The sequence below is a fragment of the Siphateles boraxobius genome, unplaced genomic scaffold, assembly GCF_051911475.1.
Source record: "Siphateles boraxobius isolate OS27281-9 unplaced genomic scaffold, OSU_SipBor_1 347, whole genome shotgun sequence".
In the NCBI taxonomy this organism is placed as follows: Eukaryota; Metazoa; Chordata; class Actinopteri; order Cypriniformes; family Leuciscidae; genus Siphateles; species Siphateles boraxobius.
The window spans coordinates 59,420-73,156 of NW_027508972.1; the positions used below are offsets into that span (position 1 = coordinate 59,420).

The following is a 13,737-nucleotide window of genomic DNA, read 5'->3' on the forward strand; positions in this document are numbered from 1 at the left end:
ACCGCCAGGCAGAGATCGCCCAGCTGGTGGAGGACCAGGTGGCAGCGCGTTGTGGGAACCGGATCAAATTTTTTTTTCTCTCTCTCCTCTCTCGTATCTGTCGCTCCTCATGCTTCTGTCTCTGTTTCCCTCGGCTCGTCGGTCCATACCCCCCCAGGGATCGCCGCCGCCGGGGGGTGGAGTAGACGGCCTGTGAGGGGCGATGGGGGTATGTGGCGAACAGGACGAGAGCGGTGTGAGAGAACGGAGCGAGGCCTGGTGGTGCGAGTGTTAATGAGCGACATCTGTGAGACGCACCCGTCTCGCATCTCTCACGGAAGAGCGGAAGCATAAAGGAGGAGCGACGACGTGGATGATCGAGAGAGGAACAGGCCTGTGTTTTGTTGTGTTTGATTTTTATTTAAATCAATAAACCTGGTAAACCAGTGAACCTGGTACGTAAACACAGGCTGTGGAACAGTGAAGACGGAGTTTGATGTGAAGCCGCGAGTGTTTCTGCTCTTCTTCAGTAATGGGTTTGACCACTTCAATACATTTACACTCTCCATCGCAGAGGAAGCCATCGATCCGGAAACACTTAAGCCACTCAGGCCGGAGAACACACTATCTTTACACTCTTAGAGACTCTTCCACTGTCCTTGAACCACAGCAGGTCAAAGAGCAGAAAACAAGGTCAGCAGCTTCATCTGACACACACACACACACACTCACTGAGAGACATAAATCGTTAGATATAAACCTCACACTCACATCAGTTCATCATCGTTTTACAGACGACACTCATCACAATCCCAGATAACAGTGAATAAATAAATAATGTATAAATAAGCTGCGTGTGCTTTAGAAACAACCGTATTCTGCTTGCTTCTAATTTCTCGTTCTCTCACACACACACACACACACACACACACACACACACGCACGCACGCACGCACGCGACACCGCTTGAACCTTCCGAAAAATAAGCTTTCATAAAGTTCGGGGTTTAAGCGACTTACAAGGACAGTCGCGGGCTATATTGAACAGGTTTTGCCGCTGTGATGTTACTCTTGCAGTGCGCGGTCTTGGCAGCCGGAATTTTCCTTACAAATGCTCCACAAAGGCATTATTTATGTCTTTTGGAATGCTGTTGGCATATATATTAAAAATATGAAAATCACTGAGAAAGGTGCTTTCATTTTAAAATACTTACGCGAGCTTTGTGAAGAGCGCTCGACTCGTGCATGCGGCTGTGAGAGACTCATTGGTTAAATGTACTTGCATCTCAAAATTTTTTGACGCGAAATTAATGTAAACACGGTCAGTTATATCTTAAACCAACAGGACAAACCATATTTATAATTTCAAAAGAGATATGTGCATTAGTGTGAATGCAGCTTATCGTATAGGGGGAAAATCACTCCAGCTCTTGAATGGAAAACGTTCAGACAGCCTACTTTTAAATACTGAAAGCACTCTTTGTTTATTGCTTGTAATGTTTTTTTGTTCCTCTTTATTTACTAGCTTTTATATTTTGAAGCTATATTAGTTTTTGGCCCATTTAAAATTCTTAACATGTAATTGGTTTAATTAAATGTGTTTATTTATTTATTTATTTATATATATATATATATATATATATATATATATATATATTTAAAGTATGTATTACACATGTAATTAAATACATATTTTAAGTGTTATTAAGATTAATTAATAAGAAAAAAATTAGATTGGATCTTGAGCTGCCTAAAGATTCCCATCCCTACTGTACAATGATTTATTGCTTGTCTTTGTCGACTAATACAGAAGGTAAAGAATTTAAAGTAATCGCATATTAAATCGCAATCGCAGTATTGGTTAAAAAAATCAGATTCGATTATTTTCCATAATCGTTCAGCCCTACTAGCAACTATGCACAACACCTAGCAACCACGAGTTTAGCACAGGCTAGAGCTCTTACACACATACACTTCAATAAACACAAACACAGTTTGATCTTATCAGTGTTGTTTTTTGTGTATTTTTCTCTCTCTCACACACACACTTTTCAATTAAACCACAGCTGTGTGTGTGTGTGTGTGTGTGTGTGTGTGTGTGTGTGTGTCTAATCCTTCCATTCCATTAGTGAGTATTGATCCGGCCGCTGGAAAACGCTGACTAATCTGCAAGAGCTGTGTGTGTGTTTGTGTGTGTGTGTGTGCGCGCGTGTGTGTGTTGAAGATGACACTGTCACACTCACACAGATTAAACTGTTTAAGTGTTTCTACATTATAAGTCTGTGTCCTGTTACGTGCCTCAAGGAGAATATTGTGTGAGTGTGTGTGTTAGAGAGAGAGAGTGTGCATGTGTGTGTGTGTGTGTGTGTGTGTGTGTATGTGTGTGTGTGTGTGTGTGTGTGTGTGTGAGACAGTAAATGCGCATCGCTTCAGTTCGTCTCCTGCTGCTCATTAAATGCCAGCGCTGTCAATCAAACTCAAGTGGCTTTATTGTCATGCGTGCGTGAGTAAGTGTGTGTGTGTGTGTGTGTGTGTTGTGCGGAGCAAGTGGTTGTGTGTGTGTGTGTGTGTGTGTGTCATGCGGAGCGAGTGATTGTGTGTGTGTGTGTGTGTGCCATGCGGAGCGAGTGTGTGTGTGTGTGTGTGTGTGTGTCATGCGGAGCGAGTGATTGTGTGTGTGTGTATGTGTGTGTCATGCGGAGCGAGTGATTGTGTGTGTGTGTGTGTGTGTCATGTGGAGCGAGTGATTGAGTGTGTGTGTTGCCGTACAGTGATTGCACAGATGCATGCTGGGAAGAGCAGTTTCAGGGCCAAGAGGATGAACATCTAGAGTTCACACACTAATAACACTGTTACACACAGATAATGTTTTCAGAACGCTCTCTCAAGGTTCTCAAAGTCAGGAACAAACGTTCTTCTGTAACGTTAATAGAACGTTCGTTCAGAGTTATCAAAAACATTACCACAAAAACATTATTTCTAGAACTTTTTTCGTTAAGAGAACATTCAAAAGTAACATTCTACATAAATTTCATATGGAATGTTTCCTCAACGTTCACAAGAAGAAACATTTTAATGCGGATTTGTCTAATATGCAGAATTACAGACCCATAACACAGCTGAACACATGTAGCTGTAGACATCATGCAATCAACACGCCTCACACACACCTCAAACATCCACACACACACCTCACACACACCACACACACACGCCTCACACATCCACACACACACACCTCATACACGCCTCACACACACCTCACACATCCACACACACACCTCACACACGCCACACACAAACACGCCTCACACACACCACACACAGCCCTCACACATGCCACACACAGCCCTCACACACGCCACAAACACGCCTCACACACGCCTCACACACGCCTCACACACGCCTCACACACACGCCTCACACACGCCACACACACACCTCACACATCCACACACACACCTCACACACGCCACACACACACACGCCTCACACACACCACACACAGCCCTCACACACGCCACAAACACGCCTCACACACGCCTCACACACACACCTCACACACGCCACACACACGCCTCACACACGCCTCACACATCCACACACACACCTCACACACGCCACACACAAACACGCCTCACACACACCACACACAGCACTCACACACGCCACACACACGCCTCACACACGCCTCACACACGCCACACACACACGCCTCACACACGCCACACACACGCCACACACACACGCCTCACACACACCTCACACACGCCACACACACGCCTCACACACGTCTCACACACGCCTCACACATCCACAAACACACCTCACACACGCCACACACACACCCCTCACACACACCTCACACACGCCTCACACACGCCACACACACACGCCTCACACACGCCACACACACACGCCTCACACACACCTCACACACGCCACACACACGCCTCACACACGCCTCACACACGCCACACACACACGCCTCACACACACCTCACACACACGCCTCACACACGCCACACACACACGCCTCACACACACCTCACACACGCCCCACACACGCCTCACACACGCCTCACACATCCACACACACACCTCACACACGCCACACACACACGCCTCACACACACCTCACACACGCCACACACACACGCCTCACACACGCCACACACACACGCCTCACACACACCTCACACACGCCCCACACACGCCTCACACACGCCTCACACACGCCTCACACATCCACACACACACCTCACACACGCCACACACACACGCCTCACACACGCCTCACACATCCACACACACGCCACACACACACCTCATACACGCCTCACACACACCTCACACATTCACACACACACCTCACACACGCCACACACAAACACGCCTCACACACGCCACACACAGCCCTCACACACGCCTCACACACACGCCTCACACACACGCCTCACACACGCCACACACACACGCCTCACACACACCTCACACACGCCCCACACACGCCTCACACACGCCGCACACACGCCTCACACATCCACACACACACCTCACACACACACGCCTCACACACACCTCACACACGCCTCACACACGCCTCACACATCCACACACACGCCACACACACACCTCACACACACCTCACACACACCTCACACATTCACACACACACCTCACACACGCCACACACAAACACGCCTCACACACGCCACACACAGCCCTCACACACGCCTCACACACACCTCACACGCGCCTCACACACGCCTCACACACGCCTCACACACGCCTCACACACGCCTCACACACGCCACACACAGACCTCACACATCCACACACACACCTCACACACGCCACACACACACGCCTCACACACACCTCACACACGCCTCACACACGCCTCACACACGCCTCACACACGCCACACAGACACGCCTCACACACGCCTCACACACGCCTCACACATGCTCACACATCCACACACACGCCACACACACGCCACACACACCTCTTACACACGCCTCACACACGCCACACACACGCCTCACACACGCCTCACACACGCCTCACACACGCCACACACACGCCTCACACACGCCTCACACACGCCTCACACACGCCACAGACACGCCTCACACACACCACACACACGACTCACACACGCCTCACACAGGCCACACACAGGCCTCACACACGCCTCACACAGGCCTCACACAGGCCACACACGCCTCACACAGGCCACACACACACCTCACACACACCCCAAACACATCCCACACACGCGCCTCACATACACCTCACACGCATCTCACACACGCCATACACACGCCACACACACAAGCCTCACACACACGGCTCACACACACACATGCCTCACACACGCCTCACACACGCCACACACACACGCCTCACACACACCTCACACATCACCTCACACACGCCACACACGCCTCACACACGCCTCACACACGCCACACACACATCTCATTCACGCCTCACACACACCTCACACACGCCACACAAAAACACGCCTCACACACGCCACACACAGCCCTCACACACGCCACACACACACGCCTCACTCACACCTCACACGTGCCTCACACACGCCACACACACACGCCTCACACATCCACACACACACACCTCATACACGCCTCACACACACCTCACACATCCACACACACACTTCACACACGCCACACACAAACACGCCTCACACACACCACACACAGCCCTCACACACGCCACAAACACGCCTCACACGCCTCACACACGCCTCACACACGCCACACACGCCACACACACGCCTCACACAAGCCACACACACACGCCTCACACACCTCACACACGCCAAACACACGCCTCACACATCCACACACACACCTCACACACGCCACACACAAACACGCCTCACACACACCACACACAGCCCTTTCATGCGTGTGTGAGGGTGTTTTTCTTGCGTGTGTGAGGTGTGTTTCTTGCGTGTGTGAGGTGTGTTTCTTGCGTGTGTGAGGTGTGTTTCATGCGTGTGTGAGGCGTGTGTGAGGCGTGTGTAAGGGTGTGTTTCATGCGCGTGTGAGGTGTGTTTCTTGTGCGTGTGAGGTGTGTGTTTCTTGTGCGTGTGAGGTGTGTGTTTCTTGCGTGTGTGAGGTGTGTGTTTCTTGCGTGTGTGAGGTGTGTTTCTTGCGTGTGTGAGGTGTGTGTGAGGCGTGTGTAAGGGTGTGTTTCATGCGCGTGTGAGGTGTGTTTCTTGCGTGTGTGAGGTGTGTGTTTCTTGCGTGTGTGAGGTGTGTTTCTTGCGTGTGTGTTTCTTGCATGTGTGAGGTGTGTTTCTTGCGTGTGTGAGGTGTGTGTTTCTTGCGTGTGTGAGGTGTGCGTTCTTGCGTGTGTGAGGTGTGTTTCATGCGCGTGTGAGGTGTGCGTTCTTGCGTGTGTGAGGTGTGTTTCTTGCGTGTGTGAGGTGTGTGTTTCTTGCGTGTGTGAGGTGTGCGTTCTTGCGTGTGTGAGGTGTGTGTTTCTTGCGTGTGTGAGGTGTGTTTCTTGCGTGTGTGAGGTGTGCGTTCTTGCGTGTGTGAGGTGTGTTTCATGCGTGTGTGAGGTGTGTGTTTCTTGCGTGTGTGAGGTGTGTGTTTCTTGCGTGTGTGAGGTGTGTTTCTTGCGTGTGTGAGGTGTGTGTTTCTTGCGTGTGTGAGGTGTGTGTTTCTTGCGTGTGTGAGGTGTGCGTTCTTGCGTGTGTGAGGTGTGTTTCTTGCGTGTGTGAGGTGTGTTTCTTGCGTGTGTGAGGTGTGTGTTTCTTGCGTGTGTGAGGTGTGTGTTTCTTGCGTGTGTGAGGTGTGTTTCATGCGCGTGTGAGGCGTGTGTGAGGCGTGTTGAGGTGTGTGTTTCTTGCATGTGTGAGGTGTGTTTCTTGCGTGTGTGAGGTGTGTGTTTCTTGCGTGTGTGAGGTGTGTTTCATGCGTATGTGAGGCGTGTGTGAGGCGTGTGTAAGGGTGTGTTTCATGCGCGTGTGAGGTGTGTTTCTTGTGCGTGTGAGGTGTGTGTTTCTTGTGCGTGTGAGGTGTGTGTTTCTTGCGTGTGTGAGGTGTGTGTTTCTTGCGTGTGTGAGGTGTGTTTCTTGCGTGTGTGAGGTGTGTGTGAGGCGTGTGTAAGGGTGTGTTTCATGCGCGTGTGAGGTGTGTTTCTTGCGTGTGTGAGGTGTGTGTTTCTTGCGTGTGTGAGGTGTGTTTCTTGCGTGTGTGAGGTGTGTGTTTCTTGCGTGTGTGAGGTGTGCGTTCTTGCGTGTGTGAGGTGTGTTTCATGCGCGTGTGAGGTGTGCGTTCTTGCGTGTGTGAGGTGTGTTTCTTGCGTGTGTGAGGTGTGTGTTTCTTGCGTGTGTGAGGTGTGCGTTCTTGCGTGTGTGAGGTGTGTGTTTCTTGCGTGTGTGAGGTGTGTTTCTTGCGTGTGTGAGGTGTGTGTTTCTTGCGTGTGTGAGGTGTGCGTTCTTGCGTGTGTGAGGTATGTTTCATGCGTGTGTGAGGTGTGTGTTTCTTGCGTGTGTGAGGTGTGTGTTTCTTGCGTGTGTGAGGTGTGTTTCTTGCGTGTGTGAGGTGTGTGTTTCTTGCGTGTGTGAGGTGTGTGTTTCTTGCGTGTGTGAGGTGTGCGTTCTTGCGTGTGTGAGGTGTGTTTCTTGCGTGTGTGAGGTGTGTTTCTTGCGTGTGTGAGGTGTGTGTTTCTTGCGTGTGTGAGGTGTGTGTTTCTTGCGTGTGTGAGGTGTGTTTCATGCGCGTGTGAGGCGTGTGTGAGGCGTGTTGAGGTGTGTGTTTCTTGCGTGTGTGAGGTGTGTTTCTTGCGTGTGTGAGGTGTGCGTTCTTGCGTGTGTGAGGTGTGTTTCATGCGCGTGTGAGGCGTGTGTGAGGTGTGTGTTTCTTGCGTGTGTGAGGTGTGTTTCATGCGCGTGTGAGGCGTGTGTGAGGTGTGTGTTTCTTGCGTGTGTGAGGTGTGTGTTTCTTGCGTGTGTGAGGTGTGTTTCATGCGCGTGTGAGGCGTGTGTGAGGTGTGTGTTTCTTGCGTGTGTGAGGTGTGTTTCTTGCGTGTGTGAGGTGTGTGTTTCTTGCGTGTGTGAGGTGTGCGTTCTTGCGTGTGTATTTAATTTAATTTTTTATTATTTTTTTATTAATTGTGTGTTTCTTGCTGGTGTGAGGTGTGTGTTTCATGCATGTGTGAGGTGTGTGTTTCATGCGTGTGTGAGGTGTGTGTTTCTTGCCTGTGTGAGGCGTGTGTTTCTTGCGTGTGTATTTAATTAAATTTTTTATTAATTTTTTATTAATTGTGTGTTTCTTGCGTGTGTGAGGCGTGTTTTTCATGCGTGTGTGAGGTGTGTGTTTCATGCGTGTGTGAGGTGTGTGTTTCATGCGTGTGTGAGGTGTGTTTCTTGCGTGTGTGAGGTGTGTGTTCCTTGCGTGTGTGTTTCATGCGTGTGAGGTGTGTGTTTCATGCGTGAGTGAGGCGTGTGTTTCTTACGTGTGTGAGGTGTGTGTTTCTTGCGTGTGTGAGGTGTGTGTTTCTTGCGTGTGTGAGGTGTGTTTCTTGCGTGTGTGAGGTGTGTTTCTTGCGTGTGTGAGGTGTGTGTTTCTTGCGTGTGTGAGGTGTGTGTTTCTTGCGTGTGTGAGGTGTGTTTCATGCGCGTGTGAGGCGTGTGTGAGGCGTGTTGAGGTGTGTGTTTCTTGCGTGTGTGAGGTGTGTTTCTTGCGTGTGTGAGGTGTGCGTTCTTGCGTGTGTGAGGTATGTGTTTCTTGCGTGTGTGAGGTGTGTTTCATGCGCGTGTGAGGCGTGTGTGAGGTGTGTGTTTCTTGCGTGTGTGAGGTGTGTTTTTTGCGTGTGTGAGGTGTGTGTTTCTTGCGTGTGTGAGGTGTGCGTTCTTGCGTGTGTATTTAATTTAATTTTTTATTATTTTTTTATTAATTGTGTGTTTCTTGCTGGTGTGAGGTGTGTGTTTCATGCATGTGTGAGGTGTGTGTTTCATGCGTGTGTGAGGTGTGTGTTTCTTGCCTGTGTGAGGCGTGTGTTTCTTGCGTGTGTGTTTCATGCGTGTGAGGTGTGTGTTTCATGCGTAAATGAGGCGTGTGTTTCTTACGTGTGTGAGGTGTGTGTTTCTTGCGTGTGTGAGGTGTGCGTTCTTGAGTGTGTATTTAATTACATTTTTTAATAATTTTTTATTAATTGTGTGTTTCTTGCGTGTGTGAGGCGTGTTTTTCATGCGTGTGTGAGGTGTGTGTTTCATGCGTGTATGAGGTGTGTGTTTCATGCGTGTGTGAGGTGTGTTTCTTGCGTGTGTGAGGCGTGTGTTTCATGCGTGTGAGGTGTGTGTTTCTTGCGTGTGTGAGGTGTGTGTTTCATGCGTGTGAGGTGTGTGTTTCATGCGTGTGTGAGGCGTGTGTTTCATGCGTGTGTGAGGTGTGTGTTTCATGCGTGTGTGAGGTGTGTTTCATGCGCGTGTGAGGCGTGTGTGAGGTGTGTGTTTCTTGCGTGTGTGAGGTGTGTTTTTTGCGTGTGTGAGGTGTGTGTTTCTTGCGTGTGTGAGGTGTGCGTTCTTGCGTGTGTATTTAATTTAATTTTTTATTATTTTTTTATTAATTGTGTGTTTCATGCGTGTGTGAGGTGTGTGTTTCATGCGTGTGTGAGGTGTGTGTTTCATGCGTGTGTGAGGTGTGTTTCTTGCGTGTGTGAGGTGTGTGTTCCTTGCGTGTGTGTTTCATGCGTGTGAGGTGTGTGTTTCATGCGTAAATGAGGCGTGTGTTTCTTACGTGTGTGAGGTGTGTGTTTCTTGCGTGTGTGAGGTGTGCGTTCTTGAGTGTGTATTTAATTACATTTTTTAATAATTTTTTATTAATTGTGTGTTTCTTGCGTGTGTGAGGCGTGTTTTTCATGCGTGTGTGAGGTGTGTGTTTCATGCGTGTATGAGGTGTGTGTTTCATGCGTGTGTGAGGTGTGTTTCTTGCGTGTGTGAGGCGTGTGTTTCGTGCGTGTGTGAGGTGTGTGTTTCTTGCGTGTGTGAGGTGTGCGTTCTTGAGTGTGTATTTAATTACATTTTTTAATAATTTTTTATTAATTGTGTGTTTCTTGCGTGTGTGAGGCGTGTTTTTCATGCGTGTGTGAGGTGTGTGTTTCATGCGTGTATGAGGTGTGTGTTTCATGCGTGTGTGAGGTGTGTTTCTTGCGTGTGTGAGGCGTGTGTTTCGTGCGTGTGTGAGGCGTGTGTTTCATGCGTGTGTGAGGCGTGTGTTTCATGCGTGTGTGAGGTGTGTGTTTCATGCGTGTGTGAGGCGTGTGTTTCATGCGTGTGTGAGGCGTGTGTTTCATGCATGTGTGAGGCGTGTGTTTCATGCGTGTGTGAGGCGTGTGTTTCGTGCGTGTGTGAGGCGTGTGTTTCATGCGTGTGTGAGGCGTGTGTTTCATGCGTATGAGGTGTGTGTTCCTTGCGTGTGTGAGGTGTGTGTTTCATGCGTGTGAGGTGTGTGTTTCATGCGTGTGTGAGGCGTGTGTTTCATGCGTGTGTGAGGTGTGTGTTTCATGCGTGTGTGAGGCGTGTGTTTCATGCGTGTGTGAGGCGTGTGTTTCATGCGTGTGTGAGGCGTGTGTTTCATGCGTGTGTGAGGCGTGTGTTTCACTAACACACACACACACTCTCCAAACCGTTAACCAGCACTAACACACACACACACACTCCAAATCGTTAACCAGCACTAACACACACACACACACTCCAAATCGTTAACCAGCACTAACTCACACACACACACACACACACACACACACACACACACACACTCTCCAAACCGTTAACCAGCACTAACACACATACACTCACACACACACACACACTCCCAACCGTTAACCAGCACTAACACACACACTCTAAACCATTAACCAGCACTAACACACACACACACTCTAAACCATTAACCAGCACTAACACACACACACACACACACTCTAAACCATTAACAAGCACTAACACACACACACACACACACACAGACACACACACTCTAAACCATTAACCAGCACTAACACACACACACACACACACACACACACACTCTAAACCATTAACCAGCACTAACACACACACACACACTCTAAACCATTAACCAGCACTAACACACACACACACACACACACACACACACACTCTAAACCATTAACCAGCACTAAAACACACACACACACACACACACTCTAAACCATTAACCAGCACTAACACATACACACACACACACTCTAAACCATTAACCAGCACTAACACACACACACACACACACACACACACACACACACACACACACTAAACCATTAACCAGCACTAACACACACACACACGCACACTCTAAACCATTAACCAGCACTAACACACACACACACACTCTAAACCATTAACCAGCACTAACACACACACACACACACTCTCTAAACCATTAACCAGCACTAACACACACACACACACACACACACACACACTCTCTAAACCATTAACCAGCACTAACACACACACACTCTAAACCATTAACCAGCACTAACACACACACACACTCTAAACCATTAACCAGCACTAACACACACACACACACTCTAAACCATTAACCAGCACTAACACACACACTTCATGATCTGAGAAACAGACTCTCAAGAAAACAACAACGTTACATTTAGTCAAATCACAGTATTATGTTGCACATCATCACTGCTAACATGTGACACAGTGTAACACACACGACATAAACCAGCAGAGTCATTATTCAGATCAAGTTTTGTTTCATCTCAGATCAATAATATTACTACCCAAACTGCATATTGTAATTTTAATAAATACAACAACTTTTCACACACGAACAGAAATATTAAAGGTCATGCTGGGGTCCTGCCATTGGCTGTTGCGTCTGAATAATTCATGAGGAAATCAATGAATGGTTTGGGGGTTGTTTTTAATATTTTCATGTATAATTCTGTCCATTAACAGGGCATACAGTCTCACACATGACCTACACATGCATGTATACAGTAGGGTCATATATGATGTGTAGGATCATATACAGGGTAATATCTCCATTCACGCCCTATAGAACTCCACACATCATATATAACGCCTCACGTCATGTAAATCTCTCTATATGCCAAACATCAGCATGAAAACTGAATCTATAAGGCGGTGTTCGGACAGAAGGAACGGTGTGATGCATGTAAACATCGGGATCGCTGTCTGATGCTCATGCATGTTTAATATCTCATAAACGATCATCTGGAGCGATGAGACGCGCGCGCGCGCGACCGAAGGAATCAACGCAACTCACTCATTATTACACAAGCATTATTACACAAGCATTATCACACACATCAAAGCAAAACATCGGTGTTTGTGAGACAGGCGCGCGCGCGTCTGCATTGCGGTACGCGCGCGCGTGTGTGTGTGTGTGTGTGTGTGTGTGTGTGTCTCAGCATCCTCCTCCTCCACACACCCTCACCGCATCTCCTCGCGCACAGGAACCCTCAGTAAACGCGTTCTCACCTGCAGAAGCGGCCGTTCCTCTGTTCACCTTCAGCACTCGCGCCCGTTCCGCAGCGCGTCGCGGCACTGACTGACTGACAGCGCGGGCTCGCGCGCTGGGACGCGTCTCGGCGGAGCTCCTGATTGGACAGGTCGCGGTCACGGGCACGTGAAGGAGCCGAGGAGAGGCGCTGATTGGCTGATTCACCTGTCAGCCAATGATACAAGTGTGTTTGTCACGAGCACTGATACACAAAAATACACCTGATCCATGACTCTCTCTCTCTCTCTTCTCTCTCTCTCCTCTCTCTCTCCATCCATCCATCGTTCTATCTCTCATCTCTCTATTCATCCATCCATCCATCCATCTCTCTCTCTCTCTCTCTCTCTCTCTCTCTCTCTCTCTCTCCTCATCATCCATTATCCATTCCTCTCTCTTCTCTCTCTCTCTCTCTCTCTCTCCATCCATCCATCGTCTATCTCTCATCTCTCTATTCATCCATCCATCCATCTCTCTCTCTCTCTCTCTCTCTCTCTCTCTCTCTCCATCCATCCATCTTTCTATCTATCATCTCTATTCATCCATCCATCCATCTCTCTCTCTCTCTCTCTCTCTCTCCCTCTGTCTTCCTCTCTCTCTCTCTCTCTCTCTCTCCTCTCTCTCTCTCTTCTCTCTCTCTCTCCATCCATCCATCTTTCTATCTCTCATCTCTCTATTCATCCATCCATCTCTCTCTTCTCTCTCTCTCTCTCTCTCTCTCTCTCTCTCTCTCTCTCTCCCTCTGTCTTCCTCTCTCTCTCTCTCTTCCTCTCTCTCTCTCTCTCTCTCTCTCTCTCTCTCTCTCTCTCTCTCTCTCTCTCTCTCTCTCTCTCTCTCTCTCTCTCTCTCTCTCTCTCTCTCTCTCTCTCTCTCCATCCATCCATCTTTCTATCTCTCATCTCTCTATTCATCCATCCATCTCTCTCTCTCTCTCTCTCTCTCTCTCTCTCTCTCTCTCTCTCTCTCTCTCTCTCCCTCTGTCTTCCTCTCTCTCTCTCTCTCTTCCTCTCTCTCTCTCTCTCTCTCTCTCTCTCTCTCTCCATCCATCCATCTTTCTATCTCTCATCTCTCTATTCATCCATCCATCTCTCTCTCTCTCTCTCTCTCTCTCTCTCTCTCTCTCTCCCTCTGTCTTCCTCTCTCTCTCTCTCTCTCTCTCTCTGTCTTCCTCTCTCTCTCTCTCTCCCTCC

At 48.8% G+C, this 13,737-nt stretch overlaps 1 protein-coding gene across 1 annotated transcript in view; it reads right to left on the reverse strand.

Moving 5' to 3' along the window:
* Positions 1-12,761, reverse strand: part of LOC143702181 (contactin-1a-like) — a 69,549-nt gene extending 56,788 nt beyond the window's left edge. Inside the window, exon 1 of the mRNA XM_077195704.1 lies at positions 12,529-12,761. The gene's annotated coding sequence lies outside the window, so the exon portion shown is untranslated. The remainder of the gene's footprint in view (positions 1-12,528) is intronic.
* Positions 12,762-13,737: the final 976 nt, after the last annotated feature.